Genomic DNA, 10,025 nt, shown 5'->3' on the forward strand with positions numbered 1-10,025 from the left:
TCCCTTCCCTTCCCTTCCCTTCCCTTCCCTTCCCTTCCCTTCCCTTCCCTTCCCTTCCCTTCCCTTCCCTTCCCTTCCCTTCCCTTCCCTTCCCTTCCCTTCCCTTCCCTTCCCTTCCCTTCCCTTCCCTTCCCTTCCCTTCCCTTCCCTTCCCTTCCCTTCCCTTCCCTTCCCTTCCCTTCCCTTCCCTTCCCTTCCCTTCCCTTCCCTTCCCTTCCCTTCCCTTCCCTTCCCTTCCCTTCCCTTCCCTTCCCTTCCCTTCCCTTCCCTTCCCTTCCCTTCCCTTCCCTTCCCTTCCCTTCCCTTCCCTTCCCTTCCCTTCCCTTCCCTTCCCTTCCCTTTTTAATTATTTAAAAAGAAGGCACAGAAGATTTTCAGCTCTTTTCTGGGGGATTTTATTTTTTGTTATTTTTTAAAAAGCTCTGTTTGCAGCAGGTTTTCCTCCCCTGGGAAGGTGGCAGGAGGTGTCCCCATCAGGGTGGTGGGGACAGGGACATGTGGAGCCCCCTCAGTGACCAGGGACACGGAGGTTGGAGGGTGACAGTGACTCCAGCCCTAATAAATCACGCTGACACCATTACATGGGGCCACGTCACATCTCAGCAGCCACCTAATTAAAAACTGGGATAAAGCAGGGCAAGAAAATAACTTCATTTGGGTGTCTGTGCACTGCTCATCTGGGGACAGTTCTCTGTGGGGGGGAGGCTTTGTTTGATCCTAATTAGGCTCCAGATTGGAACAGGGATGGGGACAGGGCGCTGTCCTGGTGACCTGGGACACTGTGACCCTGCTGGTCCCAGGGGTATTTTTTTCCACTCATACTTTTATTTTTATTCCCACCTCCAAACTGGACCCAAGGCAGCTGTTGATAGCCCTGCCAGGACCTTGGGCTGTCCCCCAGCAGGTTTTTGGGGAGTGGGATGCTCACGGCTCTGGATGAGCTGGGTGGGGCTGGCACAGGGCTGGGGACATCATGACACAGAACTTGGGGACATCGTGGCACTGGGACTGACACTGGCACAGGGCTTGGGGACATCGTGACACAGGACTTGGGGACATCGTGGCACTGGGACTGACACTGGCACAGGGCTTGGGGACATTGTGACACAGGACTTGGGGACATCGTGGTACTGGGACTGACACTGGCACAGGGCTTGGGGACTTCACAGGACAAGGCTCAGGGACATCAGGGCGCAGGACTTGGATTAAAACACAAATTCCTGCCTGGCTTTGCTGGTTCTCATCCCAACTTGTTCCACAGTCTCCCGGTGAGAGGAGAAATTTCCATAATGGGCCCCTGGGGAAGGGCTGGAACAGGAGCCCAGGCATCCCTGATCAGCCCCTTCTGCCACAATTCCCTGCTGCTTCACTTCTCCCAAGGAAATTTAACCCATCCACGGGATCAGGGAGCCCCAGTGCCTCCCCCCTCCCTGGATCTCCCCGTGCCACCCCTGTAATTTTTCCTAATTGCCCGGGAAGGGGAGGGTAAAGGGAAGTGTGGGATCTGTCTCTGGAGGAGCAGGGAAGGGAGGTGGGAAGTGCCAGCCTCTCTCCAGAGAGGAGAGCACAAACCCTTTCATGTGGCTCATGAAAGTCTCCTGGATGATTCCAGGGAGAGAATCCAGCCCTGCCCTCCTGATCCCCGTTTGTGATCAAAGCTTTGGGGGGGCTTTGCAGAGGAGAATTCCAGGGGTGTGGGCACAGCCACCCACTGCTGGCTGCTCCTCCTGCCCGTGGATGGGGAATTCCTGGCATGTCCCCGGTTGTCCCAGCCTCTCCTGGCATGACACAGCATTTCCCAGCTTCTCTGGGCATCTCCTGGCACATCCCAGCATTTCCCAGCTTCTCTGGGCATCTCCTGGCACATCCCAGCATTTCCCAGCTTCTCTGGGCCTCTCCTGTCCCAGCATGTCCCAGATTTTCCCAGCAGGGGTCCCAGGGTGGTTCCCACACCCCAGTGCTGCCCGGGCTCCCCCAGCCCTCCCTTCCCAGTTTGGGAATGTGGCTCCTTCTGGGGTGGCACTGGTGGCATCCCGAGCACCCGGTGCCATCCTCGGCCCCCGTGGCCACGGCTGCTGATCCCACCCAGCAGCTGTGGAAAATCTCCAGGAATTGTCCTCAGAGCTGGGTGATTTTCTGCTGGTTTGGAGCAGAGCCACGGATGGGATGGGAGGCTCTGGAGCGAGCGATTTTCCGTGCAGATCGTTCCCTAATTAAAGCGCGTCCCGAGAGGCTGCGTGCGAGCCGGGAGCTCCCCGGGGTGTGGGATGTGCCCCCACCCGCCCCCCTGGGCCCTGCCAAGCCTGGAGCCGGTCCAGCCTCACTGATGGAAAACTGGAATCCAGCTGCCACCAGAGGAAGAGGCAGGGATGGAGCAAAACCAGCCCTGACCCTTCCACAGCTGGAAAATCCCCCTGAGTTCCCACTTCTGCCCCTAAACCCAGCCCCTTCCTGCAGGAGCACCAGGGGCTGCTCCGGGAGATGTGGATCCACCCTGGGGATGGGTGGATGTTCAGGAAGAGCAGTGAGTCCACCCAAGCCCCTGGAGGGTGGAGGAGCTTCCTTAGCCCCGCTCCTTCCTGGCAGCTGAAGATGTGGCTGCCAGCCCCAGGTGTGCCCAGCCCTGTCCCACCCCAAAGCCCTGGGAATCTCAGACCCCCCCCACTCCCACCCAGCCCTTCCCAGGGGCCACAGCACCCCCCCAGCAGCGCAGGGATGCTGCCACATTTCTCTCCACAGGGAAAAGCGAGGCAGAATCCATCCCAAGGATGTTCCCAAGGTTCACATTCCCTGAACCTCAGAGAAAGGGAAAACACAGTTCTGATCCCTTGCTGTGCTGAAGCAGAATGCAACGTGGGGGTTGTTTATCCAAAGTGAGGGTGTTTTGTTCCCTGGCCTGTCAGGGTGTGTGTGTGTGTTGGGACTGTTGGGACAGTCACGAGATTCAGGGCAGTGTGAGCAGAGAGCTTGGCAGATTCAGTTTGGATGAAATGTACATAGCACAGTAAAATAATTAATGAGCCTTCTGACACCCGTGGAGTCCTCCTCATCATCCTCTCCCCTTCTTTGGAGTCGCCTGTGACTTACAGCACAGCCAGAGGTGCCACCCCAGCCCTCCCTGGCGATGTCCCCAGGGCTGGGGACGGGGTCAGGTGAGGGACACGGCGTCCCTGGGCTCAGGGAGCACCACGGCAGCCTCTGGCTCGCAGGGAAGGGGCTGCAGCAGAGGGGAGGAATATTTTTAGCTTTCTCATTAACCGAGTCCTTTCAAATTAGCCTTCCATTAACCTCAAAGCGCAATGAAAGCGCTGCAAAGCGAGCGTGGGATTTTTTTCCCCCTTCCCTTTCAGGGCTTAAGGCTCCTGCAGAATATCAAGGTTTTCCTGATTAGAGTCGCATCTGCCTTGAAGCTCTAATGAAGGGAAGTTGTGTCAGGGCTGGGTTTTGGGCACAGCTGGGCTGGTGGAAGTGGGGTTGGGGCAACCCTAAACCCTGTCCAGCCCTTCCAGCCAGGATCCATCGGGATTCTCCAGGAATTGGCACATCCTGGAGGTGCCCGAGGTCAGGGAGATCCCTCAAATGAGGGAGAATCACCCCAAAAAGGCTCAGAGCTGCCCAGGTGCTTCCCCATTGGCAGTGTCTCTCCCCAGCCCCACACTGGGATTCTCCCTGGGTTTTGGGGTGCCTGGGGCTGGTTTGGGGTGAACATTCATCCAGGGATGGGAGAGCTGGTTTGAAACCCCTCTGGTTCCAGCTTTGGCCTCCTCCAGTGCGCTCTTGGGTGGGATGGGATCGAGGTGAGGGCAGGGGGATGGAGGTGGAGGGGTGGGAGGGAATGAGGAGATGGAGATGGAGATGGTGAAGCTGTGGGCGGAGGAAGGAAGGAGGCAGAGGAGGGATGGAGCAGAGCCCAGGACAGGCCTGGCTCCAGGTGCAGCAGCTCCTGCTCTGAGCTCAGGGACCCTCCCCAGCTCCGAGCCCACCCAGGGAGCCAGAGCAGGAGCCCCCAGCACTGGGATGCTCCTGCCCAGCCCCTCGGGGTCCCCCAGACCCCCCCAGTCCCCGGGCACTCCGGGACCCAGCACGTCCTGAGCCGCCTCGTGTGCAGCTCACACACCCAGGGCTGATTTCCATTAAGAGGAAAGCAGAAATGAGGAGAACATCAAAGGGAAATTGGAAAGACAGAAGGAAAAAAAAAGAAAAAGAAAAGAAAAAAAAAAAACCAACAAAAAAAAGAAAAAACCAGGGTGGAGGAACGGGAGACGGAGGAGAAGAAAGGGAAGGAGCTGGGAAGGAGCTGCTCCGCGCCGGCGCCCGTCCTGCAAATTGGAAGAGCTGCTCGGAGGTGTCCACAGGCGACCCTGCCAAATCAATTGATTTCATCTCTGGGCACAGAGGCCTTTTTTTATTTCACACCAATTTTCACGGGCAGCGTCGGATAAAAATGGCAGAGACGGCGGGAAGGGGGAGTGACGGGCGGGGGGAGAAAAGTGAGGGGGACAGCAGGGACCGGCTGGTGACAAAAAGAGGCTGAGGGGAGGGAAATTCTGCTGCCGGGGCCCGCCTGGGGATGGTCCCCTGCTGTCCCCGCTGTCCCCCACGGGTCCGGTCCTCCCCCACCTCCCCCAGCGCTGGGCATTCGCCTCCCCTCCCCAGCCGGGGCACAGCCCCGAATCGCGGCGGCTCTCCCGAGGTGTGGTGGGAGCATCCCTGCTCCTCTCCCTCCCGCACGCAGCCGGAGACTCAGGCAGAGAAAAATACCCGCTGACATCAAGGTTATGTAGTCCTGGGCTGACAAGATGGATTATCTCCCGCAATCCATCATTTCCCTGGCTCCTATTGCAGTTTTCCTTTCGCTCTTTCTCTTCCCCTTTTTTTTTTTTTTCTTTCCTCTCCCTTTATTTTTTTTTATGAGCAGAAAACGTTTTCAGCAGCCGTAATAGCCACGGCTGGAGGCAGGGACGGGAATCCATCATTTATTTGGTGGGGTTGGATAATAAGTAAGCTCAGGCCTAAATCCCACGACCTTGAGAATTAAATAATAACAATAATAACACTAATGAAATCCCACGGAACTTCCCACTCACAGCAGCCCCTCTCCCTCCCTGGCAGGTGGAAAAGGGCTCGGGATTATTTTCCCAGTAATGAGGGTTGTGGAGCTCCCATGGAAACGCTGTGGATGGAGGGATGGGGGCTTTGTCCTCCCTCCCTCCCCTGCCCTTCCCCGGCCCCCTCGGGTGGCACTGCCAGCAGCAGGGAGGCTCCAAGCGCGGGGGCACTGAGACATTTCCCTCTGGAAGTGTTTTGCTGTGACATTTCCCAAAGAAAATTCCCTGGCTCCTTGTCGCACGCTGGCATTTTGCTTTGAAATCCAGGATCTCCAACCTGTGACTGGAAACTGGGAATCAAAACATCTTCCCTGCCTCGGTGCCGCTCCCTTCCACTGCTGCTTCACCCCCAGTGCCCCTTTTCCTCCCCTGTCCCCGGGGTTTGGGGGCTCGGGGCAAGGCAGGGGCAGACCCAAGGACTGGACTGGCCGATCCCCACGGATCCCTTCCCTCCGGAGCTGCTCCTGCTGCTGTTTGCAGCCTCGGGGCTCCTTCAGGGAGCAGCGAGGCCAGAGCCAGCCCAGCAGTGTGGAAAATGGGGAGGGAAAGCCGCCACCGCCTGAAGATGGGAATAATTCCCTCAGTGCAGCTCCGGGGGAGCGCGGGAGCGGCAGGGATCGGTGGCAGGGGTGGCGCATCCCCCCAGAGCGGGCCGGTGCCCCCAGAGCAGGTCGGTGGGAAGCTGAGGGGGATTCCCATCCTTCCCGCACTGCCCAGACCCAGCCCGGAGCAGGAACACTCCGGAGGGGCTGCCGCGGGGACAGGAGGGCGAGTGGCACAAGGGCGGCGGCACAGGGGTGGCAGTGTCGGGGTGCGATCTCTGGGACGTGGTGGTGGCAGCACAGGGGTGGCAGTGTCGGGGTGCGATCTCTGGGACCCCTGGTGAGACCCGGATGAGCTCCAGGGAACTTTGGTGGAGGAAAATGTAAATTTCGGGAATGTGGGAGTTTCCTTCCTGCAGCGGGAGCAGTGATGGAGCACGGCGGCTGCCAGGGGTGAGGGGGGGGTTATTCCATCTGGTCCCCTCAGGGTGTCCAGGGTGTCACATCAGCCCTGTGTCCCCCCTCAGGCTTGCCGGGGACCCTCGGCATCCCGGGGATCCGCAGCTGGACCCGCCCGGTCCCCGCGGCTCCTCCCGCTGCTGAAGGCATCAAAAATCCACCAAACGTGCAAAATGAAACCGGGCCCTTGCACGAGGCTCTGCCGGAGCCCCGAGGTGGATGTGCAGCCCCCGAGTTGGATGTGCAGCCCCCGAGGCTTTGGGGAGGACGTGCACCCGGCTTGGGGGCTGGGTATCCCCAGTTTGGGGCTCAGCCTCCTGTCCTGGCCCGGAGGGGACTCCGAGCCCTGGAGCAGTTCTGGGGTGCCCCAGGAGAGCCCCCAGAGGGTTCCTCCCCATCCAGAGGCTCCTCTTCCCGGAGCAGAGGTTCTGGCACTCGCGGCAGCGTGGGGAAGGTGGGAGTGACTCGCTGCGGTTTTGGGGTGCTGGGGTGGCACCGTGGCTCTGTGCCACCGGGGCCTGCAGAACTCGCCATCGATAACTCCCAGCTCCGGAGCGCTGTCACCGCTCGGGGGTGACGATTCCAGCGAGCCCCGGGGCTGCAGGCGCCGCGGAGCCCCGGAGCGAGCCGGGCTCACGGAGCGGGGCCGGGAGCACACGCACCCGGCCTCTGCGGGGACCCGGGCTTAATTAATCTTCTGTCGAGCAGAGAAGTGGGAATGGTCCCGGAGGAAGCCGGGGAGATGATTGTGCTGGAGTGAGACAAAAGAGAACAGTTAGACTGTGACAGCTGATATTAAAATGACTACAACTCACTTCACCCCCCAGTCAATGCATTATATTCCTTATAAATAATGGGATACTCCAGGTTAACTGTCTGTTGCTGCATTCCAATTGTTGATATTTAATTAGCTCTAAAATTAAAGTGTTCTTTTATTGCCCTGTCGTTAAGGCTGCCTTATTTCTAATTGATTGAGATTAAAGTGCCTCCTCTCCCTCCCTCCGGGGGCGCGGCGCTGGGGGCAGCTGTGGTGACACCGTGTGACACCGGGAGCTGTGACAGGAGCAGAGCTCTGGGACGCCTCCCCAGGGCCTGGAGGGGCTGGGCCCTGTCCCCAGGGAGGGAGGGGGACACTCTTTCCCCCAGCCCCTCCCCCACTGCATCCGTGGGGGACCTGGGGACATTCCCAGGGCTGGCTCCTGCCCCCGCAGATCCCAGTTCTCACTGGATCACCCCAAATTCATGAGCATCCCCTTTCCCTGGCTCTTGGTGTAAATCCAGGCTGACAGCGGGCTCAGGGTCCTCAGCACCTCACCCTCGCTGCCTTCATTGACAATCACCCCAAAAACAAATCCTGGAGCATTCCAGGGAGGAACGAGGCCCCGGGGCTGCAGCCTGCTCTGCTGGGCACTGCAATGCCCGGCTGCCAGGCCAGGAGCTGCTTCCTGCATCTCAGAACCAGGAGGAATTCGGGGCCCTCTGGCCCCCCTGGGATGAAACTCCAGAGGCCGAGCTGGGCACCAGGCACTGCCACAAAACCCCACCGGCTCCCTCCGAGCCCAAAAACCCCTGCTGCATAATTTAACTGGAGCGATTTCACGCAGGAATGTGGGAAATCCTCACCCCCGCTGCGGGAGAACATTCCCTGCTGCCCAGAGCCCCAAATTCCCCTCTGGAGCAGGGACCCCTTGCTGCTCCGTCTATCCATGGGGGGTTTTTCCTCCAAACGCGAGGAAAATCCAGTGGAACGTTGGCTGCGGGTGCTCCCGGTCCCGCTCCCGCCCCGTCCCGGCGCGGGGAGGGAGGGATGCGGAATTTCGCGGTGCCTCTTTCATGTCAGAGCAGCGCCGGAGCGCTTGGGAGAGTTAATAATAGAATAGCAGCGGATTAAACAATGAATAATGGAGGAGGGTAATAGAGAGAATAAATAATATATTTACAGACTCGCAGTCCTGCTCCCCGCCCTGGGGCTGGCAGGATGTCCCCGTGGTGGCACAGCAGGTGCCCGGTGCAGCTCGGCAAAGCCAAACTTTGCCGGAGGGTGCCGGTCCCCGCGCTGGGTGACACGGGCGGGTCACAGGGCAGCGGCTCCCGGAGCGATGCTCCCGACCAGGGCTTGCAGGCAGAAATCCTCGCTGAGCCGTCTTTTCATGCTCCCTGCCTCCTGCCGAACTCGATCTCGCTTGGCCGCAATCCCCAAACGCTTTAACGGGGGTTTGTTTTCCCAGCAATGCGCGCGGTGACAAGCACGGCTGGCACCGCTGCCAGGGGACAGCAGGGTGACACGGGGGGTCCCCTCGGCTGGCAGCGGGCTGGCGGCAGCGCGGGGCAGCTGCGGGGTGCTGAGGATGGCGATTCCCGGGATCTGCTCCCGGGCACGCTCCCCAGCTGCTGCCGTGCGCCGGCCACCAGCTGCTGCGGATGTCGCCGGTGGCTGTGGCCGTGGCCGTGGCCGTGGCACAGGGCTGGCCTGCGGGCCCTAATGAGCAGCCCGGGCTGTGCCGGGGGCTGGCGCTGCCGGGGTCCCCCGGAGCATCCCCGGCGAGGGTCACGGGGCGCAGGTGGCAGGCGGCAGCGGGACGGGGATGATGGATGGGGCTCGGCCGGTGGCAGCGCCGGTGACACCGAGGGCTGCGGCTGATTGATCGCTGCCCCAGATGGGCCGGCAGGCTGCGAGGCTGGATGGGAGCCAGAGGGAGGGAGAGCTTTCCTTGGGAGGGGGTGCGACCCCAGGGAGCCACGTGTGCTCACTGGGCACCCCAAAATATCCGGGGGGCTCTCAGGGAGGGGCTCCGTGCCCAGGGCTGAAACCGCTCTGAGTCCGGGCTCTGGCAAAGGGCTTTGCCCCCTCCAACACCCCCGGGTGGGCTCTGCCCGCCCTGACAGACCCCTGCCTGTGTGTCCCCGCGTGTCCCTGCCTGGCTCCGTGTCATTAATTCTCCTGTCACAGGCGAGCGTGGAGCCGAGATAATATTGATGTGGCCATTAGAGCGCGGGGACAGCAAGGCACAGCGCCGGTGCCACCCGCCACGGGATCATCCCCGCCTCTCCTGCCGTGCCACAGGCGCGTCCTCCCCTCTGTCACCTCCCGGGACAGGTGTCCCCACCTCCCACCCCCCTCTGCTGCAGGTCCCGGTACCTGGGAGAGGAGGGAAAAGCGCTGGGAGCCCTTAAAATAACACCCAAGTGTTTAAGGATGTGAGATCCGTGCTAAATCTCAGGGAAAAGGAGCAATTATCCTGTCAGAGAAGGTGATATAATTTTGGAGAGCTGGTTCCGCAGCTGTAATTTTTTTCCCAACCATTTCTCCCCCAGAGGGATTTAGTGGCCAATTATCCACCAGGGAATGGGAAGGTGCTGGCTGCCAGCTCCGGGTGCCATGTGCCGTGTGCCATGTGCCATGTGCCATGTCCTGTGTCCTGTGTGCCATGTGCCATGTCCTGTGTGCCATGTGCTGCTCTGGAGAGGCTGCCCAGTGCCAGGATGCAGCATGCTGGCACTGCTGTGGCTGCTACCTCTGTTTTGGGGACTGGTCCTGGTGTGGGTGCTGGTGCTGGTTTGGGCCCTGGCACTGGTTTGGGCACTGGCACCAGTTCTGGCAGTGCTATGATTACCAGTTTGGGCCCTGGCACCGGTTCTGGCAGTGCTGTGGGTACCAGTTTGGGCACTGGCACCGGTTCTGGCAGTGCTGTGGGTACCAGTTTGGGCACTGGCACCAGTGCTGTGGGCACTGCTGCTGGCACTGGCACGGGCAGGGTCAGGAGGCCGAGCTCTCGCACCCGTTGGGCTGCCGGGGAACGTAATTAAGTGCGAAGTTGTCATTTTTTTAATGAAGTGCCGCGCTGAAGTTTATAATTGCTAATGAGCCCGAATAATAATTAGCTGGGTTTTAATGAGGGCGATCATCACTGGGAGG

The sequence above is a fragment of the Fringilla coelebs genome, assembly GCF_963513975.1.
Source record: "Fringilla coelebs genome assembly, chromosome: 19".
Classification (NCBI taxonomy): Eukaryota; Metazoa; Chordata; class Aves; order Passeriformes; family Fringillidae; genus Fringilla; species Fringilla coelebs.